We start from the raw sequence: 14,412 nt of genomic DNA on the forward strand, positions 1-14,412 counted from the left end.
TTGAGGTGATTAGTTTATACCTATGACGGGTAGCCAAATGTGTATAGAGATCATGTTATAAATCCAATCAAAATCGTGCTCTTTGTATGTGGCTATTGAGCCGAAATTAGTAAGTGTGATAAGTGTCTTGTGTTTGAGCTTTGGTAATGAAAATGAAATATGGATGTGTCATGATTTATTGATATATGTGCATGGTTATTCGAATGATATCCGGGCTAAGTCCCGAAGGCTTTTACGCTAGTGACTATATCCGGACTAAAATCCGAAGGCATTTGTGCGAGTTGCTATATCCGGGCTAAGACCCGAAGGCATTTGTGCTAGCGACTATATCCGGGCTAAGTCCCGAAGGCATTTATGCTAGTGACCATATCCGGGCTAAGACCCGAAGGCCTTGTGCGAGTGGTTATATCCGGCTAAATCCCGAAGATACTTGGGTTTGGGAATGAGCGATCTTGCTGTAATAATTTCAATTAATACACTCATAAAATCCCAACGATGAGGTAAGTTTCGTATATGCATTGGAATAATTGATTCCTTCTAAATAGTGTTCGCTCAATCGATTAACAAGCTTCCGGCTTTTAGTCAAGTTGATTCCTTATGTATGAATATAAGGGTTGGAAATGTGAAGTAGGTATGATTGTGAGAATATGTGTATATGAAATTATTCGTTTAGTCATATGAATGCTATACTTTAGTTGTGCATGATTTCCTTACTCAAAACTTACTAAGCATTAAATGCTTATTCCGTTTCTTTGATTCTTTGTTTTATAGATTTTGGTTCGTCAGCTATCGGATTCGGGAGTGTCCAAGTCGAAGTCATCCACACTATCAAAGCCCTTGTGGTACTCTTTTGGTTGAACTCTGCTAATGGCATGTATAGGATTACCCTTGTGTTATTAGTCAAGTACTTTGGTGTTGTATATATTTGGATAGCCATGCGAAAATGGCTTATATATTTTGAGCATAGTGTTATAATCATTTTGTATGTATATGGTTATTGAGAGGTGTGGATATGCTTGGCAATGATTGGCCATTGGAATGGTTAATCATGATCATATTTTGTGCTATACATGCTAAAGGGCTAGTTGAATCATGGAATCCATGAAATAGGTAAAGTCTACCTTAAAGGCAGATGCTGACAGCAGCAGTGATGTAAATTTGAAAAATCACTAAAAATAGTAGGAATGGAATTAAATAGTTAATAAATTATGTAATCGAATCTTCATGAATCTACTTTCATATGGAACAAACAAAACAATCATATGAGTCGTATTTTAAGAGATATTTAAGTTTTCATGGAACAGGGACAGAGCGGTTTTTGGATCCCCTGATCCGACTTTGGAAATTCACTATAAATTAACCAAAGATAATTAGAAGTCATGCCATATATTTATAGATTCATTTTTGAGTCTAGTTTCCTTAGAAACAAACGATATAAGTATTGAAGCCCTGTACAAGGAGATATATAAGTCGTAATGCATGAAGGTCAGAGCAGTCAAACCCTGAAACAGGGGAGACTTTAACTAATAAACTGTACTAATTGGCTAAACCAAAAATTCTAGAAAAAAATTTGTAGATGGACTTATGGGTCTAGTTTCAGAAAAAATTTACGGAACTGGTTTTTGAGTTTTGGAAGTCGAGATATGATTTTTAAGGTGACAGTGACGCAGTTAGCCAGTTTGTCTGGAAATTTTAAATGAACAGTGTTTTACAATGAAATAAGTCTGTTAACACCTCGTGTTCGACTCCGGCAACGGTCTCGGGCACGGGGCGTTACATCTATGCTTCTGTATTGGCCCTTCTTTTGTAACTTAAGTATTTTCTTTAAAAAGCACTACTGAGTGTTTAGCCGCGTCAAGGATGCCTGTTGTTGGGAGCTTCACAATTTCTTGCAAAGGTTGCAAGCTTGCCTTATTATAGAGCTCCTCATTATTTCCTACAGAACTTTGGCTTAATTTTCCCAAAGGTTTCGACCTACACAGGAAGTCCGTTCCTTTGTTGTTGTCATCACTGCAAATTGGATCAGAATTTTCTTTGCTTGGAGTATTAAATGCTTCCTCTATTGGGCTTGGTCTGTCGCATTGAATCTGACCCTCATGAGAATCTGCAGCATTTTCTTTTGGATGCAATATGGATTTATTATTCGCGTTATTATTATCTTGGTCGACCCTAGCAATTTCCATGTCAACTGTCATTGCTTGATGTTTGATAAACCGTAATTTATACATATTTTTATCCCATGCTTAGCACATTTACAGATGATTTCTCCTTAGATTTGGTGAATTCGATGCTCCTAATCCTTTAATTTCATGTTCTATACTTAGGTGAGCACAGAAGAGTAAAAAGAGCAAAAAACGGGCCGAAAACGGAGAAAATGGACCCACATGGGAAAACAACACGGCCTGGACTTCCTCACACGGGTGAGTAACACAGCCGTGTCAATTTGGCAGGATCGAAGCACGACTCACATGGGTGGATCACACACCAGTGCCCATTTAACATCCTTGACCACGGCCTTAAGTAATCGCACACGGGGGTGTCACACGGGCGTGTCCCTGTCGAACCCAAGTTTAGTCCAATTCGGAAAAAGCCAATTTTGAGGGCTCTTAGGCATTCCAAAGCCTATTTAAACACTTGATGAGGCACTTAGGAAGGAGGACGCAGAGGAGGAAGCAAGGAATTACTCAAGGAAATCAGATTGATCCATCTCAAGAGCCGGATTCATCATCAAGACTGGAGATCTCCTTTCAAGTTCCTTCAGGAGTTTTGGGTTTTCTTATGTTTTGTTATCTTTATACTTTTTGAGATGTTTTCTTTCATAAGTATGAATTAAACCCCTAAATACCTAAGAGGAATGAAACCTAAGAAAGATCTTATTATTATTATCTGAATTGTATGATAAATATTTGACTTGTTCTTAATTATGTGTTCTTAATTCTTGTTTTGATATTCCAGGATATTGATTCAAGTTAAGCTCTTATTAAGAGGAGGAATAGACATTGTCTAAGAGTAAATTTTTCATAATTAAGCAGAGTTGATTGTACGCCTAAAGATACGGTGACAAGATTTTTCCAGATTAAGGTGAAACCTAATAAAGGAATCCATAGATCGAGTTAATGCAATTCTAGGGTGTTAATTAGAAAGAGATTTCAATTATTCAACCTAAGGTTAGACGTTATTAGTCTCGAGAGAGATAATAATATAATTTAAGGATTTTTACGGATCAAGTCAAATGAATAAATTGTCTGATTCAGGTCAAATAACAAGTGAAGTCTAGGTGGATTTTTCCTTAGGTATTGTCTCAATCAATTGAATTTTCCTAAAAGTATTTTTCCCAAGTTTTCTTTCTGTGCATTCTTAGTTAGTAATTAGTTGAGACAATCAAACCTCTTAAATTTTAGGCTAGATAATAAAAAGGAAGTAAATACTGGTACTCATAGTTCTTTTAGGTTCGACAATCCGGTCTTGCTGAACTATACTATTGTTCGATAGGTACACTTGCCTTAATCGTGATAATAAGTTAGTCTCAAGAACGTTTCATTTATAAACCTTTAAAACCTGTTACGAATATCACGCATCAAGTTTTTGGCGCCGTTGCCGGGGAACTAGGATATTAGGAAAACTTAATTTTTATTACTTTAGCCATTTACTTTATTCGTAATTTAAGTTTGTATTTTCTTTCCTATTCTAATTTTTCTCTTATTTCCTTCTGACAGGTTTTTCTAGTTTATGACCAGAAGAAACCCGTCAAGACCACTACTTTTTTACAGCGAGATTAATCGCACAGTTTGCAGAAACCAAAGAGAAATAAGGCGAAGCTTACAATACACAAAGGAAAAGTAAGAGGACGATACTTCAACCATAACAGAGGAGATGACTGAAAACCAAGAAAATTCGCTACCTCCTGTGATTGCTGTTAATCAGAATCCTGCTCCGCACACTATGTATGATTATGCTAAACCTTCTTTAACAGGAACTTAATCGAGCATAGTTAGACCTGCTGTAGCCGCAAATACTTTTGAACTGAAACCTAACACAATTTAAATGATACAACAGTTTGTTCAGTTTGATGGTTTGCAGGATGAGGATCCCAACGCTCACTTGGCAAACTTTTTGGTGATGATGCCATTCACCTTCGGTTATTCCCTTTTTCATTGAGAAACAAAGCTAAACAGTGGTTGAACTCGTTGCCACGGGGGTCAATCACTACTTGGAAACAAATGACCGAAAAGTTTTTATTAAAATATTTTTCGCCGTCTAAAATGGCTAAATTACGTAATGATATCTCTTCCTTTGTGCAGATGGATTTAGAAACACTCTATGATGCATGAGAGAGATACAAGGACCTCTTGAGAAGATGCCCTCACCATGGGTTACCACTCTGGCTACAAGTTCAAACCTTTCATAATGGCCTAAATCCTTTGACTCGACAAATGGTTGACGCAGCTGCTGGTGGAACCATCAATAATAAGACACCTGAAGATGCCTATGAATTTATAGAGGAGATGCCACTGAATAACTATCAGTGGCAAGTCATGAGGACAAAGCCAACAAAAACAGCCGGCATTTATAACGTTGAAACGGTCACCATGCTCTCTAATCAGGTAGAACTCTTGAATAAGAAAATTAATGGTTTCCTTAGTTCTTCACAGGTTCACCCAATAATGCAATGCGAAGCAAGTGGAGGTGGATCAAGTAGTTCAGAATACTCACCTTATGGCCACAACATAGAGAACGAACAGTTAAATTATATAGGTAACAATCCTCGACCTCAAAACAATCCTTATAGCAATACTTATAATGCAGGTTGGAGAAACCACCCAAATTTTTCATGGGGAGGCCAAGGGAATCAGAGACCACCACTTCCAGGCTTCTAACAACCACCCTACCAACAAGAGAAAAAACTAAACCTTGAGGAGATGCTAACAAAATTCATCTCAGTGTCAGAAACTCATTTTCAAAATATCAAGACAACACTCAAAAATCAACAAGCATCAATCCAGAGGCTCGAAACTCAGATTGGACAGCTCGCCAAGCTGATTTCCGAACGACCACAAAGTAGCCTGCCAAGCAACACCGAATCTGACCCAAGGGAGCAACTCAACGTGATTGCCATTCAAGATGAGGAAGGCCTAGTTGCAGAACCGTAGGTAAGGATGAGGTAGGCCACAATGAGCCAAAGCCTGTGATTATAGAATATAAACCTCGTGTGCCATACCCCAATGCGACAAGGAAAGACCGCTCAGATGAACAATTTGGTAAATTCCTTAAACTTATAAAGAAACTACATATTAACTTACCATTTATTAAAGCCCTTTAGCAGATACCAAACGCAGTCAAGTTTTTAAAGGAGCTTCTAGCAAATAAATGGAAGTTAGATGAAGCATCGCATGTGGAGCTGAACGCGGTCTGCTCAGCCATTCTACAGAATAAGCTGCCCAACAAACTAAAAGATCCAGGGAGTTTTACAATTCCTTGTTTAATTAGTAGTTTAGATGTTAATAATGCATTGGCTGATTTAGGGGCTAGTATCGATGTTATGCCTTACAAATTGTTTAAGCAACTAGGTCTAGGGAAACCCAAACAAACTAGGATGAGCATTCAATTAGCAGATAAAACTATCAAATTTCCTAGGGGTATTATTGAAGATGTACTCGTTAAAATCGACAAATTTATATTCCCAGTTGATTTCGTTGTTCTAGACATAGAGGAGGATAGCAACGTCCCCTTAATTTTAGAAAGGCCCTTTTTAGCAACCGCCAGAACAATTATTGACATTGGCACAGGTGAACTCACACTTTGTGTGGGAGATGAAATAATCACCCTTCAAGCCCGTAATTCGAATAACACATCAAAAATCAAAGGTGACTATATAAATCATTTGGCTAAAACTAACCATATAGTGCAACCTTCTTTGCAGAAAACAGGTTCGAAGAACATACATAAGCCAAGCAACAAAAAAGAACCCATCCATGAAGAACAAAGGTTACAAATCGAGGAGCTAGATGAATGGAGGACACATAAACTGAGAGAACACAATAAACCAAAACTACGCCATGAGGAGCTTAATTCCTCCAAAAATCAATTTAAAGTTGGAGACAAAGTACTACTAGATGCAACAGATCCTCGAATCGCCACTTCTGAACCAAATAAAGAAACCCCTCTTATGGTAATTAGTATTTTTCCATACTGTATGGTCGAGGTAAATCACTCCAAATTTGGCACGTTCAAGGTAAATGGTACTCGTCCTAAACCTTATATTGATAAAATTGATAGCAGGGATGAGGAGTGTAAACTCCTCGATTCACCATGATCACACACCAGAGAAGTAAGTCGAGTTTAGACTATAAATAAGCACTTCTCGGGAGGCACCCCGAGCACTAACGGTGCTAACTTCTTTAAATTTTAGTCTTTAACATTTAATTTACTAACTGAGTCACTGAACACAGGATTCTCAGAATCACATGGCTAGGCATACGTGCGTGCCATAGGCCATGCACATATCATAGGATGCAACACGGCCGTGCGATACGGTCGTGTAAAAACAGGGCAAAAATTTCTTCCCCAACATGGGATGCGATAAGTTGCCACGACCGTGCGACATGGCCATGGGCGAAACTACCAAAATAGCACGGGCGTGTGACACACTCATGTTTTGAAACCGTAGGCAAACCTGTCAATTTAACACGGGCATGTGCCTGCATACACGGGCGTGGGAGATGCGAACGAAGATTGACACGATCGTGCAACATGGCCGAGTACACCGATGCGCCCAATTTCAAAAACCACGAAATACACGGGCTAAAACGAAGGCACACGGGTGTGCCCCATGGCCGTGTGCCCCAATTTCTCTATAAACACCTATTATCTATCTTAGCCTTATCTTTATATTTTGAAATTACTTTTTATTTCCTGTTAATACTATTTTATCTTGATTTTTTACAATTTCTATTTTCGGCTATTTCATTACGAGTAATTATGCTTCATTATATTTCCTAAAGAGTTCCTATTTTTAACACAGTCATAAAGAGCTCCAAAGCTCATCATCAAACAGGAACTAAAAACTCCAATGGCGCCCGGACTTATGGACTAATAAACTTGTACCACCACTTGAGTATCCTCCTCTACCCTCATCTTTGCTTTGGCCGATTATTCTCCATAACTCCAATTCAAGGAGTTCATTCATCATTCAGGAAGTTTCACTTCTCTCCCTATTTTATGATTATATATCTATCTTTTTTAATATATTTGTCTTTGTACATTGAGGGCAATGTACATCTTAAGTGTGGGGGGTCTTTTATATCACCATTAGAAATCCCTGAATTCTATCTTCTTCTCACGTGAATCACTCATATCACTATTAGAATGGATTTTAATTAACTTATGATTTTTATTGATATGTCTTGAATTAAAACATAGGCATTTATGCATTGATTGTTTAAACTTTAAGGCATTAGGGAATCAAGCATGATAAGTTGATTTTTGAAGAATTAAAAACTTTTAGGTTGTTTCCCTAAGTTTAGGTATTATCTTAAGTTGGAATTCACAAGTTTAAACATCAAAAAGCCATAATTTTTGTCAGATCTTGAGCCTTTGGAGCATCTATTATTTCTTACATGCTCACTTTTATTATGAGTGTGCCAGTATTGAATTGTTATTCTAGAACTTGATTGATTATGCATGTCAAGACCACACCATTTGATTTGATATGTCAAAATGATAAAGGCACTTAGGTTTGACCCACTCACTCCACAAAAACCTACCTTCATAATTAACCCTTAGTAAACCCTTTTGAGCCTAACAAGCCAATAATTGATTTACCCTCAATATTAACCCATAAACCATTATTGTTGAAATCCCCTAATTTGATCCCTATTTTTGTCGAGATTTGATTTGAACTAATTGCTTAGCTATGTTTTGTTCTTCTATGTATTTGACTTGTTCTTAAAAAAAACAACAACAACAATACTTACATACATATTAGTAGTAATTCGCCATTTTTTGAGCTTGAGTGTTAATTCCATATTCTGAGAAAAAGCTCACTTGTATTCAACTGAATAGTAGTCATTTTTCTAGATAGGTAATTTTTCAATTCAATCTCGATTCTAACCTTTTCTTTTCGCTTGTGACCATACCCTCTAACCAAAGCCACGTTACAACCCTCTAAAGACCTTTTTGATTGAGGTATCATCTCAATATATAGTGGTGGAGATTTGATTTTTAAGCAAGCCTATGGTAATTTTGTTCTTCTATGTATTTGACTTGTTCTTAAAAAAAACAACAACAACAATACTTACATACATATTAGTAGTAATTCGCCATTTTTTGAGCTTGAGTGTTAATTCCATATTCTGAGAAAAAGCTCACTTGTATTCAACTGAATAGTAGTCATTTTTCTAGATAGGTAATTTTTCAATTCAATCTCGATTCTAACCTTTTCTTTTCGCTTGTGACCATACCCTCTAACCAAAGCCACGTTACAACCCTCTAAAGACCTTTTTGATTGAGGTATCATCTCAATATATAGTGGTGGAGATTTGATTTTTAAGCAAGCCTATGGTAATAACTTCTCATATTGACTAATGAGTGCTTTAATTGATGTCCTTAAACACCTTGAGTGATTTGAGTGAATCTTTAGTAAGCATGTTAAACTCTGTGATATTTTGATCAAGGTAATCACTTAGATGAGGGGAGACACCTATGTTCTCATGATAAAAATACTCAACTTAGAATGTTTGAAACTTTGATGTACTTTTAGTTGAATTTTCAATGTATAAATACTCATGGATTATTTTGAGATATTATTGATAGGGATTATAAATTGAGAAGAATTTATTTTGATTGTGAGTTGAAGATTTTTTCTTCAGGACAAGCAAATGCTTAAGTGTGGGGGTATTTGATAAACCGTAATTTATACATATTTTTATCCCATGCTTAGCGCATTTACGGATGATTTCTCCTTAGATTTGGTGAATTCGATGCTCTTAATCCTTTAATTTCATGTTCTATACTTAGGTGAGCATAGGAGAGTAAAAAGAGCGAGAAACGGGCCGAAAACGGAGAAAATGGACCCACATGAGAAAACAACACGGCCTGGACTTCCTCACACGGGCGTGTCATATGGCCGTATCAATTTGGCAGGATCGAAGCACGACTTACACGGGTGGATCACACGCTCGTGCCCATTTAACAGCCTTGACCACGGTCTTAAGTAATCGCACACAGGCGTGTCCCTGCCGAACCCAAGTTTAGTCCAATTCAAAAAAGGCCAATTTTGAGGGCTCTTAGGCATTCTAAAGCCTATTTAAACACTTGATGAGGCACTTAGGAAGGGGGCGCAGAGGAAGAAGAAGGAATTACTCAAGGAAAGCCGATTGATCCATCTCAAGAGCTTGATTCATCATCAAGACTGGAGATCTCCCTTTAAGTTCCTTCAGAAGTTTTGGGTTTTATTATGTTTTGTTATCTTTATGCTTTTGAGATGTTTCCTTTCATAAGTATGAACTAAACCCCTAAATTCCTAAGGGGAATGAAACCTAAGACAGATCTTGTTATTATTATCTGAATTGTATGATAAATATTTGGCTTGTTCTTAATTATGTGTTCTTAATTCTTGTTTTGATAATCCAGGATATTGATTCAAGTTAAGCTCTTATTCAGAGAAGGAATAGACCCTGTCTAAGAGTAAATTTGTCATAATTAAGCGGAGTTGATTCTGCGCCTAGAGATACGGTGACAAGATTTTTCCGGATTAGGATGAAACCTAATAAGGGAATCCATAAATCAAGTTAATGCAATTCTAGGGTGTTAATTAAAAAGAGATTTCAATTATTCAACCTAGGGTTAAATGTTAGTCTCGAGAGAGATAATAATATAACTTACGGATTTCTACGGATCAAGTCAAATGAATAAATCGTCTGATTCAGAGTCAAATAACAAGTGAAGTCTAGGTGGATTTTTCCTTAGGTATTGTCTCAATCAATCGAATTTTCCCAAAAGTATTTTTCCCAAGTTTTCTTTCTGTGCATTCTTAGTTAGTAATTAGTTTAGACAACCAAACCTCTTAAATTTTAGGCTAGATAATAAAAAAGAAGTAAATACTAGTACTCGTAGTTCCTTTGGGTTCGACAATCCGGTCTTGCTAAATTATACTACTGTTCGATAGGTACACTTGTCTTAATCATGATAATAAGTTAGTCTCAAGAACGTTTCATTTATAAATCTTGAAAACCTGTTACGAATATCACGCATCAATGTTGACCCATGTTTTTTGATATTATGCTTCCAATTTCTCTTTTATCCGGATCCAAAGGCCCTTGCCTTAGTTTGGCTCTTACCACATTCACGCCAGTTTTACTATCGGACCAAGGAAGGTCTGTCATTTGTTGTACCAGATTCGGCCCATCTGTATGCTGTTGGGTCTGGGTAATGTGTATAGGACCACCCTCCTCTCCTGAGCCTATCTTTGGAAGGTTGGATGTGGCCTATTCAAACTCGTCGCCATCTAGGTTTTTCAGAACCTGAAATCTTGATTTTCCTTCTGCCTCTATTGCGGTTTCACCTGTGTCTTTCCGTCCTGCTCTCCCTGGTTTCCTTATCTTCCTTTCGACAAGCATCTACGGGCCATATGCTCCTATATTGGTGTTTTCTCCTGTGTTTTCCCTCAATGTATGTTTCTGATTTGTCTTGTCCCCTAAGGTCTCTTCGTCGATAACCTTCAATCCTATCTCTCTTTTGGGGCAAATTTCCTTAATATGCCCGTAGTGCCCACACTGGAAGCAAACTGTTGGGAGGGGTTCGTACTCGATCCGTTGGACTACTCCATTGATATTCTTTATCTAAATTAATGAATATCGCCATTCTTGCAAACCTACCTCTTACCCCATTATCGATATTGAAGTCTAATTTTGAGACTTTCCCGATTGTCTTTCCTATTTCCCGCAAAACTTGACGTTTGTACATGTGCCCAGGCAATCTAGGGAGTCGGATCCAGGCCATAACTGTACTAGGGTACGGCTGAGTAGGGTCGAAATCCATAGTCCATGGTTGTACTGTTAAGTACTGCCCAAAGACAACCCAAGGTCCTTGCCACAAACGTATGCATTCCTTCTAAAACCTTTTTTTTTTTAGATAATTACATTTATTTTCTTTAAATTATGAGTTATTTTTTAAATTTCATATATGATTTATTTATTTATTATTTTCACATGTAATTATCTTATTGGGTTACTAAGTAATAAATTACATCTCATTAAAAATATTTCACATCATCCCCTTAATCTTTTTAACAGTTGTTTCATCAAATCTGTTAGAAAAGTAGTTTGAAAAAAAAAACAAAGATTGATGGTCAAAATACTCTAAAAAATACAATCAAGACAATTTTGACAAAATATTTAAACGTTAATAGCGAAATTTATTATTAAACCTATAAAAACCCAAAATTATAAATTAGACAATATATAAATTTGCCAATTAGCCTTGTATAAAACGTTTATAAAGCGATAAGTTATTTCCCCAAGAAAAGTCAACGTGAGATTTTTGGTAAAGTATTGGAACTCTTATTTCAATGATAAAAGGAAAAAAAATAGTTCTTTTGCCAGACAAAACTGAAGAAGAAAATATGAAGCAAAAAGCAAGGTCATAAGCAAAAAAATGAGAGCACAGGAATCAAGAGAATAGAAAAGATGAAGCCAGTCCAGTCCAAAATATGTACAAAAAACAATGAAACAAAGAAAGGAGATTTAAGGTATGGTCCCCGCCACAAGTGTGGTGAGAGGTAAAACATTCCGTAAGGTTGGAGTCCCCAACACCGGTCGGATTTCTTGGTCTCAATCCTTATCTCAAGGCAAATGCCTCTCCTTTTAATTTCATCAATTACCATACCAATGTGTTGTTCTCTATTTGTTGAGCATAAGTTAATGTGGTTAGGGTTTCATGCGGCACTGCTTTAATTGCACAACTGGCCGACAAGTGGCACTTCCCACCTTTATTTCATCCTTTTTATTCTCCCCTTTTTTTCCCTATTAATTTTACTATAAATTAACACAAAGGATTCTTAACTAGGGAAGGACTCATGTCATGATGATAACCAATATGCATGCCGATATTTGTAGATATTGGAATTGTTTTTTTTTTATAAATTAAATAATATTCGAGTTTGAATTTTGTAATTATTATCCACAACATATTCAAACAGAAGTGAATATTAATGATTTTATATTTATTATTTGAATTTTTTTTATTTTTATAGATAAATATGAGTTCAGATTTTAATATTCATTAGTTGAATTCACTTTTACGGATAATAAATTTAGATTCAAATAACGATTTAATTTTTTTAATATTACATCTAGATAAAAAATACTCAAGTTTTTTTTTATAAAAAATGGATTCATATTTAAAAACATATTTGAGTATGTATCATAATTCATTTTGGCATAGATCAATATAGGACAAATTTGGATTAAGTTTGTACTTAGTCAAATTGGCTTAAACTATAATCATGGGGTTAGGTGAGATGGTAAGGGACTTTCGAGTGTTTGATCATTACCTTAGGTATGGAGCAATTTTAAAATTTGTGGTCAACATCTACCCCTTATTGGATCTATAAAATGCGAAAAATTAATTATTGGGCTTACTCTTGTAGATACTTTAAGATACCAAAATAAAGGCTCGAACTATTATCTATATATAGTTTTTTTTCAACTAATATAATCTATACTATATATTAAGCCCTTAATTGAGTTGGTGTCACGAATCACCTCAATTAGAGAATGACTAAAATACCATTCATTTACAAAGTAAATTATATAAATTTGAGGGTGTTTTTTTATATATTTTTTATATAAAAAAGAACATATACATAATGATATTTGAACCTTATGGTTTTTAATATCTTTCTTTATCATTTCAACTAAAATTTCAATTATCTTTTATATTAATTTTTAAAAATATATTTGCTACATAATGAAATTTAAACCCAAGACATTATGGTTTTTTTAACATCTTTCTTTACGATTTCAATCAAAGCTTTAATTATTTTTTATATTAATTTTAAAAATATATTAATTACATAATTATTTTTTGTTCCGAGATTATGAGTGTACCAAAATCTAATTGTATTTATTTTAATGGTTTTCTAGTGTAAAGAAACTATATATTTAAAAGAAAAGGCCTAAAGATTAATCTAGTATATTTATGCCTTATTATCAATAAACATTTATAATTATTAAATAGTTTATTTTTTTTAACAATCAAACGAATTTATAATTAAAAAAATCATTTTTCTCAGCAAAACTTTCAATTTATTGAATATTTAAGAGACATGAGGATGGTTGCTGATATAAACAGACTGCCTAGGCCAGTTAGAGCAAAATGGAGGTTGGATGATGAATAAAAATGTGTCATTGTTTAACTTCATTTTCCGAGCCTTTACAAAGTGAAAAGCCATAATTATAAGCCCAGCATGAGGTTAAAAAGGAAAAGCGCAAAGCTCCTAATTCATATCATCATAATCATGATTTGAACAAGTGTAGGGCATACCGCAAGAACCCACGCACTTTCGATGAAACAAAACTAGAAAGACCTGCCAATATTTTACAATATAGTGTCATTTAGGGTGGAGCCGACGGCGTTGCAGTGCTTTAAGCGAGACACTAGGTGGTCCTGCTAAGCTTTTGTAGGGTACATACAGGCATTTCCTTCGCCATATATAGCCTTAAACCAAACTCTTCATTAATTTATCCGATGCAAATATTTTTAACTGTATCACCCAAAAACTTGGTTCAAACCATGTTATAACTTTTTTAATACATGATGCTTAACAAAATTGAAGTTGAAGACAAGTTCCCCAGAGCTTGAAACATTTCAAGAGTGTCAATGGCACAATTATATTTGAGCTTTTTCCGAAGACTGTTCTTATTTTAATATGCTACTTGTTTGATCACCTCTTTTATGAGAATGAATGAATAACGCATTTGCTTTTAAAAGAAAAACAAAAGCAGGAGAAGATATTTGAAAGACTATAAGGCTAATGTTTAGTTTGTTTCAATATTATATAGTTTCTTGGTATATATTTATAAGTGGGAAGTAGCTTTTCTCTTTTTTTCTTTCTCTTGGTATTTGGCAAATGGCTTGGAAAGAACCTTTTTTGCCCTACTAATTAAAGAAATTAGGGAAAAGAAAATGAAAAAAAAAAGGATTTCTTTTACTCATTTGCGTATAAATAATTTTATTATTTCAGCTACTCAAAGGAGCACTACAATTTGTCTGTGCAAATGGCAGACTTTGCCCTAAATCAAACACAACAGTAACAGTAGTAGTTAGCTAGTACTAATAAACAAAATAAAACTTTCAATAGGGGATAGTGGGAATCCTTTTGATTTTGACTCAAACTGATCTGCTTGTTGTAAT

At 35.3% G+C, this 14,412-nt stretch overlaps 1 non-coding gene across 1 annotated transcript; it reads right to left on the minus strand.

The window, feature by feature from the left end:
- Window positions 1-4,268: 4,268 nt before the first annotated feature.
- Window positions 4,269-4,375, minus strand: LOC121204133 (small nucleolar RNA R71). The gene has a single exon (XR_005899061.1). It is a non-coding gene; the product is annotated as a small nucleolar RNA R71 (small nucleolar RNA).
- Window positions 4,376-14,412: the final 10,037 nt, after the last annotated feature.

Source organism: Gossypium hirsutum, chromosome A07, assembly GCF_007990345.1.
Source record: "Gossypium hirsutum isolate 1008001.06 chromosome A07, Gossypium_hirsutum_v2.1, whole genome shotgun sequence".
Classification (NCBI taxonomy): Eukaryota; Viridiplantae; Streptophyta; class Magnoliopsida; order Malvales; family Malvaceae; genus Gossypium; species Gossypium hirsutum.